At 39.1% G+C, this 21654-nt stretch overlaps 1 protein-coding gene across 2 annotated transcripts in view; it reads left to right on the top strand.

Moving 5' to 3' along the window:
* Positions 1-21654, top strand: part of NCKAP5 (NCK associated protein 5) — a 1120879-nt gene that overhangs the window by 33967 nt on the left and 1065258 nt on the right. Inside the window, exons 2-3 of one of the 2 annotated variants that reach the window (XM_051849622.2) lie at positions 8035-8267; positions 11554-11589. The gene's annotated coding sequence lies outside the window, so the exon portion shown is untranslated. Of the gene's footprint in view, positions 1-8034; positions 8268-11008; positions 11128-11553; positions 11590-21654 lie in introns of those variants that run through there. The other variant, XM_051849623.2, reaches the window with a different exon arrangement.

Raw genomic sequence — 21654 nt, forward strand, 5'->3', positions numbered from 1 at the left:
AAATGTGATTAGATAATAGCAGTAATAATAGACTGGAAGAAAAACCTGTCCATTCAGGTTCTTCTTGGACTCCCTCTGTAGCATTCCTTCTTCTGGGGTCTATGGCAGGATCCCTTCTGAAATGAGTCTACGCAGCAGAAGGCAGAGTGACCTTTCTAGGGCTTATGGCTTATTTTGGGGGAGAGAAGTTCTAGTTTCTGTAACTAGCTTTGAGAGAGAAACAGTAGACATATGATAGGAAAATGTTAACGTGATATTCCTTTTTTTTTTTTTTTCAAGCAGAGTTAGTGAGAGAGAGACAGAGAGAAAGGTCTTCCTTCCGTTGGTTCACCCCCAAAATGGCTGCCACAGCCGGTGCTCTGAGCTTATCTGAAGCCAGGAGCCAGGTGCTTCCTCCTGGTCTCCCATGCAGGTGCAGGGCCCAAGCACTTGGGCCATCCTCCACTGCCTTCCCTGGCCACAGCAGAGAGCTGGACTGGAAGAGGAGCAATTGGGACAGAACTGGCACCCCAACTGGGACTAGAACCCAGAGTACTGGCACCGCAGGTGGAGGATTAGCCTAGTGAGCCATGGCACCTGCTTGTGATCTTCCTTTGAGATTCCTCAAATATCCTTCAGTTTAAAGTACTCAAGAGATATGTACTGTGGCACAGCAGGTTAAGCTGCCATTTTGGACACCCACATCCCAAACAGAAGAACCTGAGTTTGAGTCCAGTATCTCCTTCCCATCCAATTTTCTGCTAATGGGTCTAGGATATAGCAGATGATGGCTCAATGCTTGAGTCCCTGCCACAAACATGGGAGACTTGGATGGACTTCTATGCTCCTGGCTTTTGCCTGGACCAGCCTCCCTCACCAAACTTGCTACGACCTTTCAAATCAATAAAATTTTAAAAGCCTCAGTGGGTTCAAGAGTTTGGTTGCAGATTATGCCCTCAGAATCATAAATGTGTATGACTTTACTTATCACTGTGATTCTCAACATTTGAAATGACTTTCCAGGACACTCAGAGTAGGATGAGGTTCCTAGAGTGTCGATCCCTGACCTTAGTTACTTTTCTCAACTCCAGCTCCACGTATGTGCATTGAGATAACTTGGCAGGCAGAGCTATTCTGCTTCCCTTCTCCTAGCTTTTCTGCACAGAGCTCCGTTTGCCAACAATGACAGCAAGGCCTTTACCATGCCTATGCCATCTGCCAAAGCCCTCGACCTACAAAGTGGCTCCATTGCCCTACCTCCCTGAAGATCCCTCTGATCCTCTATGAATTAGCCATATTTTCCTCCAGAAACTTGGTATTTCTCTAGCAGTCCACAGCTCATTCTGAGATGAATTTCTTAATTGTTCACTTTCAATATTTTTCACCACTCCCATGTATTCAAGTTGTACTTGTGCATCTTGGAAGCCTGAATAAATGCAGTAAAATGTCTTATAAGTGTTCAGTTCTGAGAGAATACTTGATGAACCGAGTATTCAGCTGCAAGAGATGCATGGCAGAAGTAGAGATTCCATATGTAGTGAGGAAATGAGTTCTGTAATCTAAAGCTGTAGTTACCAAAATTTTCTCTTCATGAGATTTTTATTAGAGTATGGTCATTTGGAGAGAACTCAAAATGCTTTCTATTAACTAGATAACTGCTAATATTCAAAAGAATCATACGAAAGGTAAAAACAAATGGTTTTTGTTCAAATCTGAAGCTATTCATAGAAAAGTTTTAAATAAAAGTTAAGTATAAATATGAAATAAAACAACCAAACATAGTTGTAAATAACTCAACTGACCTTTGGTCTGCAATAATGGAAATTCATCAGGATGGACTTATACATTTACTTTTGATAAGTTTACAGCTACCTACCTGCCTATCTACCTATCTCAAGATTAGTATCATGGGTCTTGTCTTTAGGGTTTGTACCTCCCCTGTACCACATACCATTGATTTTTATCTCCTGATTTATTTATCATATATTATTTGTTTCCTCTCTTAAATACAGAGCTTCTTGAGTGGGGACTCAGTAGTACATGCTCAAAGAAATAGTCATTTGAGATGAACTGAGATTTGAATCCATGTAAGTAAATGCAATAACCTACAGCTGGGCCAGTATGGCACCTTTTATTACATAAATAGGCACTGAACTCTTGGGTTCCTCCTAGACCACCTTAATGTTTGGTAAGCCAATAATACACTCAGATTGGGGGCTTGTTGTGTACCAAATGTTGTTTTCAGTACTTCCATTATTCTGTTATTTTTCACATTTGAGGCAACTAAACCTAAACTTAGAGTTTAAATAACTTGCTCATGGTTAATGAGGTAGCCTTCTCTCAAAGCCTCAGCATACTAAGAATGCCCAAGACATTACCCTACATGTGCTTATGACTTAATTATTCACACATGCTTTAAAAAGAGTCTCTTATTTATTGAGCAAACTTACCTTAATTGTACTTTTTCTTGGAGGAAAAAAATTAAAGCGTCTAGACAGTTTCAAAGATCTCAAAATCCAGTGGGAATGACTTTAGAACACTTAGTATCTGGACTCTCATTCTGATAATCATCAATACATACTGGGACTTCAGGCAAGCTGATCCATTTCTCTGGGATGACCTGGATGGTAGGGTGAAAATCAAATGATCATCAAAAGCTTAAAGATCCTTTTCATTTGCAAAATATAATGATTCTTCAGTATGTTTAAGATCTTGGAAAGTATTAGTGACAAAGGATAAATTTCACAAATTAAATAGCTTATTGTTTGTAAAAGGGCAGTTTCAAAACTGATACTAAGCCCTGTTGATTTATAGTTTATTTTTGTTTTTTTATTCAAAAACAATTTAAAAAGATAAAGCTGAAGTCTAAAATGAATCTCTTATTCTCTAGGTCATGATGGTTGTGTATAGCTTCATATATTGTATGCTGAACAAGTCCAGAGGGTACAACTCACATAAATTGTGAAGGAAATGATACCCTTAGAATTGGACAATATAGTGGCCCTGTTCTTGGCAACTCAATTTTCTATAAAATCAGCCAATTTTCAAAACATATATTTATTTAGAAGGAAGAAAGAAATACAAAGAGACAGACACAGAGATCTCTCATCTCTTGGTTCACACCCCCATTTACCCCTGATAGCCAGAGTGTGCCCAGGCAGAAGTCAGGAGCTAAGAGTTCAATCTGGGTTTCCCACATGGGTGGCAGAGACCTAAGTACTTGAGCTATCACTTGCTGCCTTCCAGTGTACATGTTAGCAGAAAGCTGCAATACAGAGTACAGCCAAGACTCAAACCAAAGCACTCATATGGGATGTAGGCATCCCAAGTGTTGGCTTAACTGCTATACCCAGGGCCCACATGTGGTTGCATGTGACTAGCATTGCCTCCTTCCTTTGAATTAGTTGAAAACACCACTGCACTCGGACCAGCCCTTCCTTTGAATTCAACAAGGAAATCAAACTTAGGCCCACAATATAATTACATCAGAAATGTCAAACTATTAGGAGATGCTATGGAACAGAGTAAGTCCTCTGGCTCAAGGTCAGTATCAAGGGATGAAGAGAGGGCAGTGTTGAAACTAGGGATGGAGATGAGAGCCCAGTATGAAGAATGTTGGGCAAATTCATCCTAATGGTGGGAAGACACAGAGCAGATGATACAGGACTTGTATTTATTTGAGAAAATTAACTTTTCAAGCCATGACCAGTGGTTCCAAGATGCCCTTTTTTCTCTTTAAGGCATCTAATTACTTCTTTGGTTGTGGTCAATGTGAGGGGCCTGAAAGTGACTGTATCCCTCTTATTACACAGATATTTGCATTTTAAATATGTACAAGGAGATACTGTCTCTACCTCTCTGTAACTGTCTTTCAAATAAATAAAATAAATCTTAAAAAAAAAAAACAAGAAATATTTTTCTTTCTTCTGAATAGGTGATAACACATAGTCTGTGTAATATAGGATTCCTTCATGTCATCTTCTAAAAACATTTTTGTTCTCACCTTTGGATATTACCACTTATTTAGAATCTTAAAAGCAGGAATAATAACAACAATAATGATTTTCCTCACCTTCCTGGAGTGCTTTCATGGCTGTCTTTCATTTTAAATGAAAGCATCTAGTGAGTTACTCAATTCAAGGCAATTATCTATGTCATTCACCTAAATAGAGTCATTTGGATCTCATAATATGTCATAGATAATGCTCAAAATCGTTCTAGTTCTCTAATTCTAGATAACTAATTTTTCTATGTAAGCCACACAGATGCAGCCCTTATACCACAATTTTTTACCATGCTCCCTGACTTCTGGTATAGGTTTAAATAAGCACTTCTTTATTCTTCATAATAAAAATAGACAAAATAAGCTTCTTGGTTTTGGGGAAATGCATCCAAGGTTAGAATACCTTGGTGTTCCATGAAGGACCTGGGATTTTTCCCATGCCTGGAATTCTCAGTCCTACTATTCTTGGTACATGTGGCTAATTATTTTCCAAGAAGGGACTGGAAGTGGTGTTTCTGGATCCCAGGCAATGTCTAGAAGGATGTCCTTTTGTACTTTCTCATTCTTTTAGCCTTTCCGGTAGCTGCTGGCAGCATGTCACAAGTTCTCAGTCACTCTAGGAGCTCATACTAGGTTCCTCCACAACCTTTCCTTTCTGAGCAGTGAGTAATACCTCATGATCTTGAGTTTCCTGACCCTGGCACAACACCCGTAGATCTGTGATGTAATGAACAGCAAATCTTTGGTCTTTCTCCTCTGTTCCTGGCACTGAGCTCCTAAATCTTTTGGAATCTCTTGAATGTAAGAGTGCCTTCTCTATGACAGTGAGATGAGTCAAGTGTGGTGGGGATGGAGAGGGGCTCAGATAATTGCTGAATGGGGGGCTGGTCCCCAGAAATATCAAGGCACTAGAAGAAGTTTAGAATGATTGATCCACTCCCCAGCCTCCAGAGAAAAGCTAGAGATTGAGTTCAATCACCAATATCTAAGGATTTTATCAGATACGCCTATGAGGCTCAAGGAGTTCCCAGTTGGCAAATACACCAGGTGTTAGTATATTCTAACTCCACAAGGACAGAAGCCCTACCTTTGTACCCTTCTGCACCTTGCCCTCTGAATTCATCATCTGGCCATTTATTTGTATCCTTAATAATAAACTGTAATAGTAAATAAAGCACTTTCCTGTGTTCTGTGCATCACATGGTGAACTAGTGAACATGAGGGGAGTATGGGAACACAGATTTGCAGTAGACAGGGTGGAAGTGTGGGTTACCTGAGCACTGCATTTGCAGCTGGCATCTGAGGTAGGACAATGTTGAAGAAAGGCACCCATATCCTCTGCAGGCTGAGATAATGCCATGATTCAGAACTGAAGTGAATCACTGGATTCTCAGTGGATGTTGCTGAACTGGTTGTTGTCAGAACAAACTGGGCTCGTTTAGTGTCAGAAATGGTGTCTATGTAACATCACATGGACCTTGGTCTGTGTTAGAGCCACTCCAGTTTGTATTAAAATTATACAATCTCACTGTGGAAACTGATCTCTTCCCAGGAAACACATTGGGGGCTTAAGTAGAGATTCCCAACTTCTTACTTCAAAAGTGTTCTTGATACTGGGATGCATCCGGAGGGGCAGGCCAGCACAGAATATTAATTTGGACAGGCACTTCAGCAATGCAGAAATCAGAATACAATGGCAATGGGCAGAATTCTAGGATATGCCATTTTAACATTGTTGACATCCACAGTGAAATATTTTATCAGTTGATCACAGTGGTATGCCTTCAGTGCACATTCCAAGATGACAGTTGATGATAGTGATGATGAACCCTTGAATATTTAATGATTCCTTTCTGTGGTCAACTCCAAATGTCCCATGAAGTCAAATACTGTGAACAGAGGTACAACTAACTTTTTGGTTTGGAGGATGGAAGGTGCATTATCTTTCCCCATTTCAGTGGGGAACTAAAAGTTCCCTTTTCTTGTGCATAAGGAAACACCATTCTGGTGGATTTGTTTGTGTCAGTTTGGAAAAGCTGGAAGCACATTTCTCAGAATTCCTTTCCCTGCTTCCTAGTCAGAATAGACCTCAAGAAAAATTTTGCCCATAATTTGGAAGATGGAGTAGAGGTGGGGCAATACACTCCTGTGGCTGCTCATCTGCTTCTCCACCCAGCTTGTGTGGGACAGGGCCAGGCCCTCAGCCTGTTTGAGTCAGGCGCTGACTGCACATCAGCCCCTTGATGAACAGCATCAGCTTCCTATTCAGAAACTTGCCATCACCTGAGCAGGGGCCTGGAAGCGGTGAGACAGCTGTGTTCCAGTCTTTCTTAAGACTTTTTAGGAATTCAGTTTAGCCCCATAGGTTCCCACTTGTTCTTACTTCCTCCACTCTGTGCAATTTCTCTTCCCAAGTGCATGCACTGTGACCTTCAGACCTCTAGTAGTAGGCACAGAAACATCTGCCGCACATAGTCCCTGTGACTAGCTGCCCCATTGTGTAAGAAGAAATTCTAATTAAATGTTTCATAATGGTTCTGAGCCCCTGAGTCAGGTCTGTAAACCTGTTTCCTCCTCTCCATTTTAGCTACTATTTTCTTAGAACATGCCACCTGTGTCTCATTCTCTATTACCACAACTTCCCTTTGTCCATTCCAGCCCCTGCAATTCACTCTCCATGCAACACTTACCAGGGATCACTTTATAATACAAAGAGAATCTCATCACTTCCCTGAGCAAAAGACCACTCCCCTAAGGCTTTCCATCGCAAAATCTATCGCAGCCATCCCTGGCCCCTCCACCACCTTCCTCTCCATTTTCTGCCGCGTTCCCACTCACTACTGCCTTATACACACATATTTTTTTCCTCATCTTTCTCTTTCAGTGGCAGCTTAGAAAAATGGGTGAGAGAGGGGAATTTTAAGAATGGCTAGAACCAGGCTTAGAACCACGAAAACATTGTATGATAAATTGAAAAAGATAGAACCATGGAGTTAATACTATCATGATTCATGACAGGAAAACACAGTATACACTGTAACCTAGTACACACACACACACACACACACACATACCACTGATTTCAATAAACAATATAATACAGTCGTGTTGTGGCCAGCACATCAATATTGCTTTTTCATATCAAGCAAGCCCTGTCCCTCAATTCTGTCCTCAGAAAAATGTTAGCTTTGACCTACTAAATTGATATCATGACTCACCAGAGGGCCACAATTTGCACACTGGGTACGAAGATTTTGGGTGGGGATTTTTGGAGATTTTTGGAATCTTAATCTTGAAGACCACTAAAGCATTAGAATCATTTGCCTATGTGGATCCCCGACTAGTGTATGAGATATATGACTCAACCTCTCATCTCCCTTCTGTTTGCTCTTCTAGAAGGGGGTCAAGACCCAAGATGGACATTCTGAGTGCTTTCTGTTAATATGTAGTCCCTGCCACATTACAAAGATATTGTATCTACTATTTGAGGAACTGGAATGAAAGACTTAGCACATGCCACATGGTGTTATAATGTGGGCCAGGTATTATTAGCACTGTTTTGGAGATATTCATACAGTTAATATAAATTTACTCAGGATCCCACAATATTTTAATATTGGGTCTTCCTGACCAGTCAGGGACCACTTAGTGGTAAATAAATGAGCTAGGCAAATAAAGACTGAAATTTCTGAGAGAATACGACTTCAGTGAATAACAGTAGAGTCTTAAAACAGAACTGTAGAATTGGTCAAATGTGTTAAGTCCCCTGGGCCTCCAGAGAAGGGGCAGAGTCCTCCCCCAAGAAACAGGGAAGGAGCACAGCAGAAGCTGTTTTATTTGCATGACAGAGGCAGGTCTCTGGGAGAATGTGATTGGGCTGGGCCACATATGCCAGGCTTCTGTACCCTAATCTATGTGACCAACCAATAATCCAATCTTCCTCCCAAAGAGAGACCAAGAGTGTTACTCCCAATTAATGTCCCTCTAAAAGAGAACAGAGGTTTGGAGAAAAAGAGGTTCCTTACGATATTTCCTCCTTTTTTCTCTCCTAGCACATCAGGATAATCACTAAGCCTTTGGTCCAGCAGGGGTGTGCAGCCAGCCCCTCAGGGAAGTAGATCAGCCTTTCTCAGGGACATCTGCTGCCATCTTCCTGAGACTGATCCCCACAAGAAAAATTCAGAGCTCATTCTCATTGAGTATGCTCCTTGATGCTGCTACAAATCACTTTGTTTGGAAACATAAGTTAGAACAGCAGATCTGGACGTGGGGTGAGCCCCTAGGGGTAAGTAAGCAAGACAATTCAATAAGGTGGTGGTGGGGGGACACTGGACCTCTGCTTACTGCTTTCTACAGAAAAACAGGAGAAAAGAACTATTCTTTACTAATCTCTGATACAGACTCTGTGTGAACAGGTCTTCTGCTTTCATTCAGGCAAGTTGCTGAAGGAAGAAGGTGCTCCGTGACCGAGAGGGCATTTCAGCGTGTTATACATGCTGTGTTATACAAGCTGGACTAGCGGTGATTATATATTGTACTATCTCCTAACAAAACTGATATTCATAAAATGAATCAGTGGCTTATAATGAGTTCTATGAAACAATCACATTAAAGTAACAAATATGCAAACATTCCCTAAATCCAAGATTGCAAGAGCAAGCCAATCAAGTCAAAATAAAATGGAACAGTTGATACTTCTAGGGTGAGTACTTCCTTGCTGACATCGTAAAGAACAGCCACAATGTTACAAGATCTTATGAGGAGTGGGCCAAAGTATTGAAATCTACAAATAGGACTCATTGACAGAATTAATTTAATCTAGGTTTAGTAAAGACAACCCTAAACCTAAATGCATATTTTCCTTGAGATATTAACTACTAGAAATACAAAGCAACTGTTACTATCAAGGTACATGAAAATGCTGCTTATTTCATTTTCATTTAAATGATCTATCTGGTACCTGTGTATATTAGTAGTACATGTATAATAATTTACATTATTATATACTCACAGGATGTTATAAAAGTTAAGAGAATCTATCTACTATGAAAAAGCCACAGCAATTTCAAAATTTTTTTCACCAAAACCAAAACCTTTTTTTAAGAGCTGTATTTTATTTATTTGAAAGGCAAAGTGACAGAGAGAGGGAAAGAGAATGATCTTCTATCTGCTGGTTCACTCCCAAAGGGCTGCAATAGCCAATGCTGGGGCAGGCCGAAGCCAGGGGCCTATTACTATTAAGTCAGAATAAACATTTCTCCAAATGAGAACTTGCGCGCCTGTATATGTGTGCATGTGCGTGTGTAGCATTTCAAAGGATTATTGATTCACTGAACCTTCAAGGAGGTATTGACACAGACAGGCTTTCCTTTTTTCTTACAATTAACATTTTCAAATAATACTGATAGGTCCTTTGAGCAAATGGCACCTTGTTACGAGATTTTCTTTCTTTGAATCTATGATAATCTTCTAACTTATTTAAAGCTGTTTGTGTATTAGGTAAAAGAGCCTGAAGAACGTATTTGAGAATGGCAGCATGCAGATATACTATATATATATATATATATAAATGTTATATATAAATTTTAAGAAGTGGCTGCTTTACATAATACACTTTGAAAGGACTGGGAGCTTACTCATGCATGGGTAGTTCAGCTCATGAAAAGCACCAATCTTTTTAAAAATGACTTATTTATTTGAAAGGCAGAGTAAAAGAGAAAAGGTGAGACAGAAAGACCTTCAATCTATTGGTATGCTCAGCAAATGGCTGGGTCAGATCAAAGCCAGGAGCCAGAAACTCCATCTGGGTCTCTTACGTGGGTGGCATGGGCAAAAGTACTTGGACCACCTTCCTTTGTTTTCTCAGGTGCATCATCAGGGAGCTGGATTGCTAAAGGAGCAGCCAGGATGCCATCATTGCAAACAGCTTAACCCACTACACCACAATGTCAGTCCCATTGCACCACTCTAGAAAATGACCATGACCACAGTTCATTCAGTTAGCCCCTGCGGTATCTAGAACAATGCCCCTCCCCAAAGACACCCCCTTCCTTATTCTCAGAGCCTATGACTATGTTCCCTTGCACAGAAAAAACTACTCTGCCAAAATGATTAAATTAATGGCCTTCCAGTGGAAGATTATCCTGAATTATTCGGGTGGGTTCCAGATGCATGGGTGTCTGGTCTGATTACCAACAGAACCAAAGGGGTCTTTAGAAGAGGAAGAAGGGGCAAAAGAGGAGAGACCGAAGATGTGCCTGCAGGGGCTGGTGCTGTAGTGTAAAGGGTAAATCTGCCGCCTGCGGTGCCAGCATCCCATATGGGTGCCTGTTCGTGTCCCTGGTGCTCCACTTCCTATCCAACTCTCTGCTATGGCCTGGGAAAGCAGTAGAAGATGGCCCAAATCTTTGCACCCCTGCACCCAAGTGGGAGATCTGGAATAAACTCCTGACTCCTGGCTTGGATCTGCGCAGCTCTGGCCGTTGCGGCCATCTGGGGAGTGAACCAGCGGATGGAGACCTCACTCTCTCTCTTCCTTCTCTGCCTCTGCCCCTCTGTAACTCTGCCTTTCAAATAAATAAAAATAAAATAAAAAGGAATACTAACTAAGCAGAGTCTGGTACTGTTATCAGTTTATCTGCCAGTGAGCAAACACATTGACGCTAGTGTGGACGGCCCTACAGAAAGATATGCAACTGAGTGGGCCAAGGAATGGTGCACAAACTGGGGAGGAAAGGGAGGCCGAATGCAGGACTGCAAGACTGAAGGTCTGTCCCCGTTTAAGCCGGCAGGAGAATGGAAACGCTGTGTTCACTTGCCGACCGAAACGAAGGAAAAAGAAAACGAGCACAGAAACAGACCCATAGCACTGCCTGACGCGAGGGGCGTGCGGCCGGGCACGGGTCTTCCACTCCTTTTATAGACTCCGTGAGCGCGCCCAGGATGTAAGGTGCATTATGGGAAGGCAGGCGTTTTGAGTGACAGGTGAGGGTTTGGAGCTTCCGGCTGCCCTCAGAGTGAGGTAGCGCTGAGCCGGCCCAGCCTCAGCCCGAGGCGCCACCAGCCGCTTCCTCATCCGCATCAGGTCTACCTTGGAGTGCCTCAGGCTCCCACACTACCCGGAAGGCCTCCTGCCCTCTCTCACGGTGAGAGCCGAGATGGCTACTTTCTCTGGGGTGGGTGTTTCCATTTCAGTCTGGGGTTCCAGGCAGACAAAAGGCATAATTAAAATTTGCTTAATTGTTCTACTTGTATTTAGGAAATTTCGGTTAATTAGAAAGAGAAAAAGGGAAGTAATGCCTAAGCAGACGAAAACTGATTCTGCGTAATTATCCTCAGGGTTTGGTCTGTTTATGTTATCAAAGTACATCAGTCAGCCTCTTCCCTACCCTCAGTTTCCTGCAGTTTAATTCATTTGATTAGCAAAGAGTGTGTGGGAAGGAATTAGCCAGATAATCGCATCAAATTTTTTCATAAACCGGAAGACTACCTACGTACAATCTTAAAGTGACATACACGCTCTACTTAAGTACTTTACTTTATGAATAATGTACTTTCTTATTGTATTTTAGGAGATTGTTCCATTCTTCCTTGAATATATGATTAAGGTCAGTAGCTTTAATATCCAATCACAATTTTTATAATTACCCTAAATGTAATTGTGTCACCATTTATAATTGTTTTCTTAACGTTTTCTATATTAGAGTTGGAATTGATCTTTCAAAACAACCTTCTTAAGAATTGAAACAGTTGTCGAACACAATGGATTGGTATTATTGGCTTTTCTTTGTTTATATAAAGTGAAATATTGATCTCAAGCTTTAAAAGTGAAATGTGCAGGAATTAAACTTGTTCAATGCTAGTGTATTTGGGGAGAAAGATTTTTGAAGGTTTCTAGAAAGTGGCAAAATAATATTTTCACTCCAACTCCTTTGAGTTCTTCCCGTCTTTCTGCTATCCATTTCTGTATTACAGATTTGAACAGTCAGGCATATCAACAGTATAGTGTCTACTGTGCCATAAAGTGTTTACAATTCTGTTTTGAGCTGACATCTGTTATAAACAGCGCATTACTTATAAGAACAGAAAAAAAGCTTTTTTTCTGTGACACTGATAGCACCTGTATCACAAAGTGAATAGTACACATTATTCCTGTGAATGAAAGCTTGTCTCTGAGCCAAATACTATATACTAAATAATAAGGCTAATAAAATCTATCTGCTGGTAATGCAGAAAAAAAATACACATATCTTGCTTATTTTCTGTTCAAGGAGTAATATAGATGTCTCTTGGTTGCTTGTTTCTTTTCTGACTTGCATACAAATGGGAGAGTTATTGGTTTGGTTTTATAAGGTACTCAGTGAATACAATAGGGCCAAAACAATAAATTCTTGGCTGACCTATTTTAGAAAATCCTGCAGATTCTTGCATTATATGAGAGTGTGCTTTACATCACAAACAAAACTCTGATCAATAAAATTCGATCAAGAGGACTTTTTTCTTTTGCTTAAAAGATCATTAGTTCATAAAACCTTAACTTTTGGGAGTCCTAGGGTAGTACAAAAAGGTTTTATAATTTTTGCTATCCAGATTCCTGACAAAACATGGAGTCAGTTGGGAAATATTTTGGTGGGAAGAAAGTAGTTCATGGAGAAGCACCACCCTCAGTTTCTTCCTCAGGACTTGACAAGTGTGGTGTTAACACTGCCAGTGTTAACACTCTGTGCATGTGCCAGCCATGCTTCTCGGAAGCAGCAGTTTGAGATAATCTGCTCCCTCACTTTCAGCCTAGGTTCTTCATGGTCTCCCCCTTCTATCTCTCAATCTATTTATCCTCATCTCATCACATTCCTCCTTCTCCACTGCTATTGGAGTTTTTTGAAGAGTGAGAATTCTTTTCTGGCAGTGGGCATTTGGCTCAGTGGTTAAGGTACCACTTGGATTCAGAGTCGCTGGGTTCAGTCCCTGCTCCAGTTCCCATCCAGCTTCCTGCTAATGTGCACTCTGCGAGGCAGCAATGTACTTGTATCTCTGTCACTCAAATGGGAGGCCTAGATGGAGTTCTGGGCTCATGGCCTCTGCCTGAGTGTTGTCTGGCTGTTGGGCATACTTGGGGAGTGAACCACCAGGTAGAAGTGCTCACTTGCTCTCTCTCTCTGCCTTTTAAATAAAAATAAACAAATCAGTCAATAAATATTTTAAGAAACAGATTTTTGAGGAAAAGCAGAAAAAAACCTCAAAACATTAGATAGGGTTCAAGCTCTCATTTTATGATTGATAAAGCAGAATTGGTGATTGTAGCTTTGACCTAAGATTCAACTATGGGGAGCTTTTCTCTCCCATCCCCCAAGGTGCAGGACCTAGCTTGTGGGTGGGTGTGCTGACTGGAGGAGTCCAAGAGCAGTCAGGGAAGAACAGCACTTGCTTTGACCTCGTAGTTTTCAATGGAGAGTGCCATAGCCTAAGACAAAAACTGGGGTAGTGATCTATTTCCCAAGGTCAACGTCAGCTCCTTTCTTTGGGAAGGATAGAGGAAGCAGGCTGGAGAAAAACAGAATTTCTCTGCTATTTTATTTTGTAAATTTTAATTTAAAGCATCTTCTCAATATTTCTGTGAAATATTCCTTCCCACATTTCAGACATTGAGATAGCCATCTTTTCGTTCCTGGTTTATAGAAATTAAAGTGCATCCTGGATATGAGCTCTTTATTAGAGAAACATATTGCAAGTATTGATCCCCATCTATGACTTTTCATTTTATTCTCCTAATGATTTGTTGATGAACAGAACTTTTTTTTTTAAAATATATTTCATATATGAAAAGCAGAATGACAGGGCTGGGGGGCGGTGTTGGTGGGGAGAGAGAGAAAAAAAGAGAGGTAGGTATCTTCTGTCTGCTGGTTTACTCCCAAAGTGGCCACAAAAGCCAAGCTGGGCCATCTCAAAGCCAGGAGCCAAGAATGCCATACAGGTCTCCCATGTGGGTGGTAGGGGCCCAGGAGCATTAGTAGGGGGCTGGGTTGGAAGCAGTGCAGCCAGGTTTCCAGCCAGCACTCTGATATGGGTTGCTGGTTTCACAAGTGGTAGCTTAACCTGTTGTGTCACAATGTTGGCCCCAGAGGTTCCTAAGTTTAATGAGGTCCAACTTACCAACTTTTTTCTTATGACCTGTGTTGTATGTTCTGTTTAACAAATCTATCTCCAAATCATGAAAATATTCTCTTTACATTCTCTTTATTAGTTTTCACTTTTATCCATTTGTGTCAGGGTGGGATCTGGAATTGATTTTCATTTGTGATTATAAGGGTCAGGATTCCCCCTGACATTAAAAATGTCCAATTCATAAAGCATTCTTGGGAAGAACTCATTTCTTCCCATTGCATTGTGGTGCTATCATATCATATCATATCATAAAGCAGGTGCTATGTACAAATGGGTCTGATTGGTGGTTACTTTGCCATTGAGGTCTAGATATTTGTCATTGTTCCTTCGACTACATTACTGAGAGTGAACAAACTACTTTGTTTCTCTGGTTCAAGGTGGCTAAGCTTAGTTGTTAGAATTTCCATATAAAGTGTAGAATTTTTGCCATGATTTTAATTGAAAATGTACTAACTCAAGGTGAGTTTGAGGGGAAATGTCATATTCTAACATATATCTCTCTGATTCTTTATGTCTTATTTTCTATTAATAATAATTGATGACTTTTTTTCCAAGGATGTTATGCAACTTTACTTAGATCTGTTCTTAGGTATTTGAGGTTATTGATACTAATTTAAAAAAAATAACTAAAACTTCTCTAAATACAATGTTTCTACTTGCTTGTTCCTAACCCACAGGTTGTTTATTTGTTCTAATATACATTTGTAGAGTCATGTATACATCTGTGTGTAACATCATGTCATTTATAAATAATTATTTTATTTCTAACTATCATAGCACTTATTCTTTTTATAACCCTGTTGTACTGGGAAAGAGCTTGAGAATAATATTGAAACAAGTGGTGAAAAGTGAACATCCTTATGTTTCTAGTTTGTAGATAGATTTTTATTATGAACAAATGTTAAATATTACCAAATATTTTTTCTGTTTCAGTTGAGCTGGTCATATGTTTCATCTCCTTTATGCATTTACTGTGGAGAATTACACTGATTCTTCAGATGTAAACTAGCCATGCATTTCAGGAATAAAACCCAGAATATGTTGTGTTTTACATATGTGACTGTGAAAGGTTGACATTCATTTTAATATACTGTTGTAATGACAGTCCTAAGTTTTTAATTAGATTTTAAAATTATTTTTCATGAGAGAGTTGCCTCTGCGATTGTCTTGTTTTGTAAAATATCTTTGTCCTTTTTTGTTGTCAGGATTATAATGGCCTTGTAAAATAAATTAAGAGGTGTTAGCTCTTTTCCTCTTTTCTATAAGTATTTTTATAAGAATTGTTTCCATTCTTCTGCAATATCTAGAAGATTTCATTGATAACACCATCTAGGCTTGGAGATAGTTTGTGTGAGGTTCTAATTATGAATTTGATTTCATTAAAAGATGTAGATAATATGGGGCCTGTGGCAATGTGGTGAAGTAGGTTAACACCCTGGCCTGAAGCGCTGGCATCCCATGGGTTAACACCCTGGCCTGAAGCACTGGCATCCCATATGGGCGCCGGTTTGAAACCTGGCTGCTGCACTTCTGACCCAGCTCTCTGCTGTGGCCTGGGAAGACAGCAGAGGATGGCCCAAGATCTTGGGCCCTGGAGACTTGGAAGAAGCTCCTGGCTCCTGGCTCCTGGCTTCGGATGGCCCTTGCAGCCATCTGGGGAGTGAACCATCGGATGGAAGACCTCTCTCTCTCTCACTCTCTCTTTCAAATAAATAAATAAATAAAAGATGTAGATGATATTTACAATTTGTATTTTAAGAATCAGAGAGCTGAAAATGAAAATGAAAAAAAAAAAAATAATTGTCATACCAGAGTTCACAGCTTGTTTTGAAAACTTTGGAGAGCTTGAGTCACAAATAACTGTCCCAAAATATTTGGAGAAAGAGCTATCCACAAGGAGAGATGAGATATGAGCTCAGCTTGCCAAGGGAAGACACAAACAGACACTGGTAATAAGAGAACAGTCAGGGTGGAGGTTCCTATGTACTGGGGAGTGTGAGGCCCTGAGGGCCACAGCAGGTTTGAGAATCTGCACTCATCGCAGCCTTTCAGCTCATTGAGTAATGAACACAGAGGAGAAGTCTAAGGATATATAGCACACACACACACATACACATACACACACACAAAAGTGAATAAAACAGAACTGAGAACACAAGAACTGTGGGACACTATAAAATAATCTCAGACATGCATAGCTGGAATCCCAGAAAGAAAAGAGAAAAATAGGGTAGAAGAAATAGTTGAGGAAATACTGGCTGATAATTTTTCAAAATACATGACAGACATCACGTCATAGCCCTAAAATCATCATAGAGCATGAAGAAAGATAAATAACCTTTCCCCTGTAAAAGAGAAACCAAAACCAGGCACGTCATATCCAAATCTCTGAAAACCAAAGACAACAAAAAGCTTTGCAAAGAAAGAGAATGTTATAGATAGTCAAAGAACAAAGATGCATTATCTAGAAAGAAATAAGGACAGTGATAAGATTAGCAGATTCATCATTAGAAACCACACAAAAAGACAATGGTGTGACATTGTGGAGTACTAAACAAACCAGCAGAAACACTGTCAACCAAGAATTCTCTGTTGAGTGAAAATGTCCTTCAGAAATCAGGGAGAGATGAAGATGTCCTCAGACCAGCAAAAACAAGGGAAGTTTGTTGCCAGTAGAACCTCTGTATAATAAAGGCTGAATGAAATTCTTTCGGCAGAAAGACTATAACACCAAAGATGAGCCTGAATTCACACTAAGAAATAAAAAACACTGGAAGTAAAATAATTTTTTTTTCAAATTTCAAAAATATAACTGTCTAAAGCAAAAGGAGTAGCCTGTTTATAACATAGGGAACAATTAAACACAAGGCAATTGTAGCACAAATAATGTAAAGAGGAACTGGGAATGTCCTGTGTTGAAGTCATTAATCAATTTCTGGTCTGGTATTACACTATTTGATTATTGACAGTGAATAATTAAAGTCTAAGGGCAGTCACCAAAAAACCTCTAGAAAGAGGTAGACAAGTCAATGGAGGAATTATAAAAGTTGTATTGAAATGGAATTATTAAAAAATGTGCAATTTTACTTTCTATCTCTAGCCTCCTAGGCAGTTTTCTGTACAAAAATCTGTGAGAAGATACTGTGAAACAATAGCTGTCAGAAAACATTGCATTTAAATACAAGAAAATAGAGAAAACAAATAAGTAGCAAGGTGGCAGATTTTAATCCAGTCATGCCAATAATCAGTATAAACAGATTGAACAAACCAATTAAAAGACAGAGATTGTCAGATTGGATTATAAAAGAAGCCTGGACTATGCTGTCTTCCAGAAACCCATGTTAAATGTAGACATTGATAGGTTAAAGTTAATTGTATGAAAAATGATATACCATGCAAATACTAACTGTAATGAAGTTGGAGTAGCTGTATTAAACACCCAAAGTAGGCTTCAGAACAAGGGAAATTGTTAGAGATGGTGAAGAGCATTGAATAATGATAAAAGGGTGAATTACCAGAAAAATAAAATAATCCTAAATGTGTATACACCTAACAACAAACTTCAAAATATGAAGCAAAAATGACAGAACTGAAAAGAAAAATAGACAAAGTTACAACCACAGTTGGAATCTTTAACAGCTCTTTGCTTAGAAACTGAAAGCACTAGAGAACAGAAAATCAGTTAGAATATAGATGACTTGAATAACCTACTCAGCTATTTTGATCAAACATACATTTATAAAATATCCTACCCAACATTAGGATAAATGTTGTTTCTAAATGCGTAAAGCATTCACCAATACAGAGAATATTCTAGCCCAGAAAGCAAACCTTAATATCTGTTAAAAATCATAGAATTTTTGGACCTTTGAAGAATTAAACTAGAAACCTATAGCAAAAATGTTTCAAAAAGTTTCAAATATACAGAAATTTAACAAGACATTTCCAAATAAGTGATGTGATATAGAGGAAATCTCAAGAAAAATTTAAAATTATTTTGAAGTAAAATGAAAATGCAACAAATAATAAATTTTAGGCAACTAAAGCAGTCCTTAGTAGAAAATTTGTATTTATATTATGAAGAATAAAGGCTTCAGATCAGTAATCTAGTCTTCAATGTTAAGAAAGTAGAAAAGAGTAAAAGAAACCTAAAGAAAACAGAATAAGAAATAAATGCAAGAACCAAATCAATACAAATCAAAACAGAAAAGCGACAGAAGAAATTTTATGAAACTTAAATCTGTATTTTGAAAGAAAACTGATAAAATTGATAAAGCTCTAGGCAGATTAATGAAAAAATAAACCCAGAAAACCTAAATTACAAATAGTTTTCAAATCTTCTGTTAGCTTAAAAGTTTATTGAATAAAATGTTAAAAACAGGACAATTCTGTCACTGCAAAAGATGTCTGTGAAAGTGTGTATTTAACCTAGTGATTTTTTTTTTTTTTTAAACACTCATAGGTGTTTGGCGCAGCAGTTAAGATGCCATTTAGGATGCCCTCATCCCACACTGCAGTGCCTTTTTTTTTTTTTTTAAGATTTATTTTATTTATTTGAAATACAGAGTTTCAGAGAGAGGTAGAGACAGAGAGAGCGGTCTTCCATCTGATGGTTCACTCCCCAGATGGCTGCAAGGGCCAGAGCTGTGTCGATCTGAAGCCAGGAGCCAGGAGCTTCTTCCGGGTCTCCCATGTGGGTGCAGGGACCCAGGGACTTGGGCCATCTTCTGCTGCTTTCCCAGGCCGGTGCCCATATGGGATGCTGAAGCTTCAGATCAGGGCTTTAACCTGCTGTGCCACAGCACCGGCCCCTAACCTAGTGATTAAAACCTACATCCCATATCAGACTGCCTGGGTTCCATACTGGGCTCCAGCTTTTGACTCCAACTTACTGGTAGTGCAAACACTGGGAGGCTGTGGTGAAGACTCAGTAACTGGGTCCCTGCCACCCAAGTTTATGGCCCCAGGCTTCCGTGTGACCCATTCCTGGCCATTGTCTGTGTTTAGGGAGTAAACCAGGAGATGGGAGTGTTTTTCTCTCTCTCTCTGTCTCTCCCCCCTTTCCTCTCTCCCTCTTTCTCTAAAATAAAAATAAATACAAATTATTGTAATCTTTATTCAGTAAATGTAGATTTAAATTGAACTGGATGCCCAGAAGATATGAAGCAGAGATTGAAAACTACAAATAAATGGTTCGGTAGATGCCAAATTTATTATGTAAAAGGGTACTTCAGAAAGCCTATGGAAATATGGAATTAAAAGATAAGTTGATTTTGGTGCAAAAAGTTTGAAATTCTTGCATAGATTTTTTTCATAATTTGTATTTTCCCTGAAATTCTTTGACGACAACAAATATGTATTGATTTCAAAATTCTTTTACAGCAAAATAAATTTTTTCTATTCCATTTTCCATGAACTTTTCAAAGTAGCCTTGTGCTATTTTTGACCTCATATTTTTGCCTTCCATTTAATTTATTTTAAAGGATATTTAAAATTAGTTAATAACAATGTTGGAATTATATGTTTGAATTTTGATTCTTATATTCCTTCCAAAAAAAAAAAAAACCCACACCATTTTAATTCTAATGTAGGGCCTCTTAGAGATTAGCTGAGATTCCACTGTAAGAAATGAATTTTGGTTTATCTTTTGAAGCTTTTTGCAGTTAGAAAATTCTGTCAAAATGTGACTTTGACCTAGGGTTAATTGGTTGTTTATCTTCAATGACTGTCTGGGGAAGATTCTATTCTAATTCTGTTTATCTAGAGTTTATATATTATGTATCCAGTAAATGCTACTCTTTCGTATTACCTTAATACATTATAATTGCCTATATAGTTTTCACAGTCTTGTGATTAAAAGTGCTATCTATATTCATCATTAATTTACCTACCAAAATAAAGTTATTGCTGGCAAAGAATTCAATTCCCAAGTCTTACTGGGTCCTTCTGTATGAGACAGGTGCTGGTGAGCACAAAACCCTGGTCCTGCCCAGTGTCTTTTTGTTCTTGTGTTTCACTGAGAGCAGCCATGTTATTTTAACCTTCTCCTACTGTGCTCAACAATGAGGAATTCTTTGAAGCTGGTCTGAACACGTTTTGTTCTTCCCCCGTGGGGTCTCTTTCTCCTACAGTTTGTGTTCTCCTAACCCTTTGGGAGTTGCTCTGTGTATGCATTTTTCTCTTTCTTTATTCACTCCCTGAGCATTATCATTTCACTTTTGACTTTGGCTTTGTTCCTTCAAACTTTGTGCTTTCATTTGACAAGCCCTCCAGGGGGAAGAGCAGAGATTCAGGGAAACACTGACTGAAAGTAGATGTTACATTCCCCAGTATTGCCCTGATACATTAATGCATGTTAAAAGTTGTGGCAGTGACCCAAAGACCAGAGTTTTGAAAAGAAATTAACCAAGTTGTTTATACTATGCTACGTTCAAAATATTCCCTTCCACAGTCATTGGTGTTTTCCAAATAGAGTTTACTGCTTCTCTAATCGGTAGTCAGTGAATTAAGCTTCCCTTGTTAGTTGATATTAATATGTTCTCTGGCTGGGCAAAGAAAAGGTGATTGGAGCCAAATATAGTAATAGATTGATGAAAATTTAAAGCCAAATATATAGATTTCAGCCTTAAGGTGTTTTGCTCTGTTATTTAGACTAACACTAGTTTTATAGTGAGATGTGAAATGTTAGGGAATCAGAAAGACAGAGAGGAATGGGATGGTCAAGAAGAGGTGAAAGAGAAGGCAAAATGCTATTCCAACACTTTCCAGGATGCCCTGGTATCACCTGGGACCCTCGATATGAGTGATTTTCAGTACGATTTCTATCTCAGCCACAGGGGCACATCAAACACACACACATTCGTGGGCACATGTCTGAAGTATGACTTCATAAAACAGTCTCTTTCCCCATGATGGAGGAATGATGATATTTTTCTATTCTGTGTCCTTTGAAATTGCTGATCACAAATTACTGAATTGATTGTGTGACCTATTAATAACTGGCAACCTGCATTGCATAATACTGATCTAGAGATGGGGATCACTTATTTTTATGGATAAATTCACAGTGTTCTTTTTAATGAACCTTTTCATTGTCTTCTTTCTCGCATCTCAAGCAGTGGCTAGCACTGTTTGTTACATAGATCATGACTTTGCATGACCCATTTAAAGGCTTGGAGATGTAAATAAAGGGAAGATTGAAACCCTGAAAGCTCAGGGCTTAAATGTCAGAAAAGTAAACTCACAGACCAGATCTGTTGGGAACAAATGGAAGATTATGTGACAATAAGGGGGAAGGGATTAAACACAGAAAAAAAGCTGTTACTCACAGTCAGAATCTGCAGGCTTAATATAAGCAAAACTCACATTCTGTTCAGAAAAGTGCACGAGTTTACAGAAAATAAATATTTATATTTCATCTAATATAGGTACATTAGATAGCAGGAGCTATTGGTAGCCTCTTCCTCAGTGGGAGACTCATAAACTCAAGGAATTTAATTGAACCTGGCTAT

Source organism: Oryctolagus cuniculus, chromosome 3, assembly GCF_964237555.1.
Source record: "Oryctolagus cuniculus chromosome 3, mOryCun1.1, whole genome shotgun sequence".
Classification (NCBI taxonomy): domain Eukaryota; kingdom Metazoa; phylum Chordata; class Mammalia; order Lagomorpha; family Leporidae; genus Oryctolagus; species Oryctolagus cuniculus.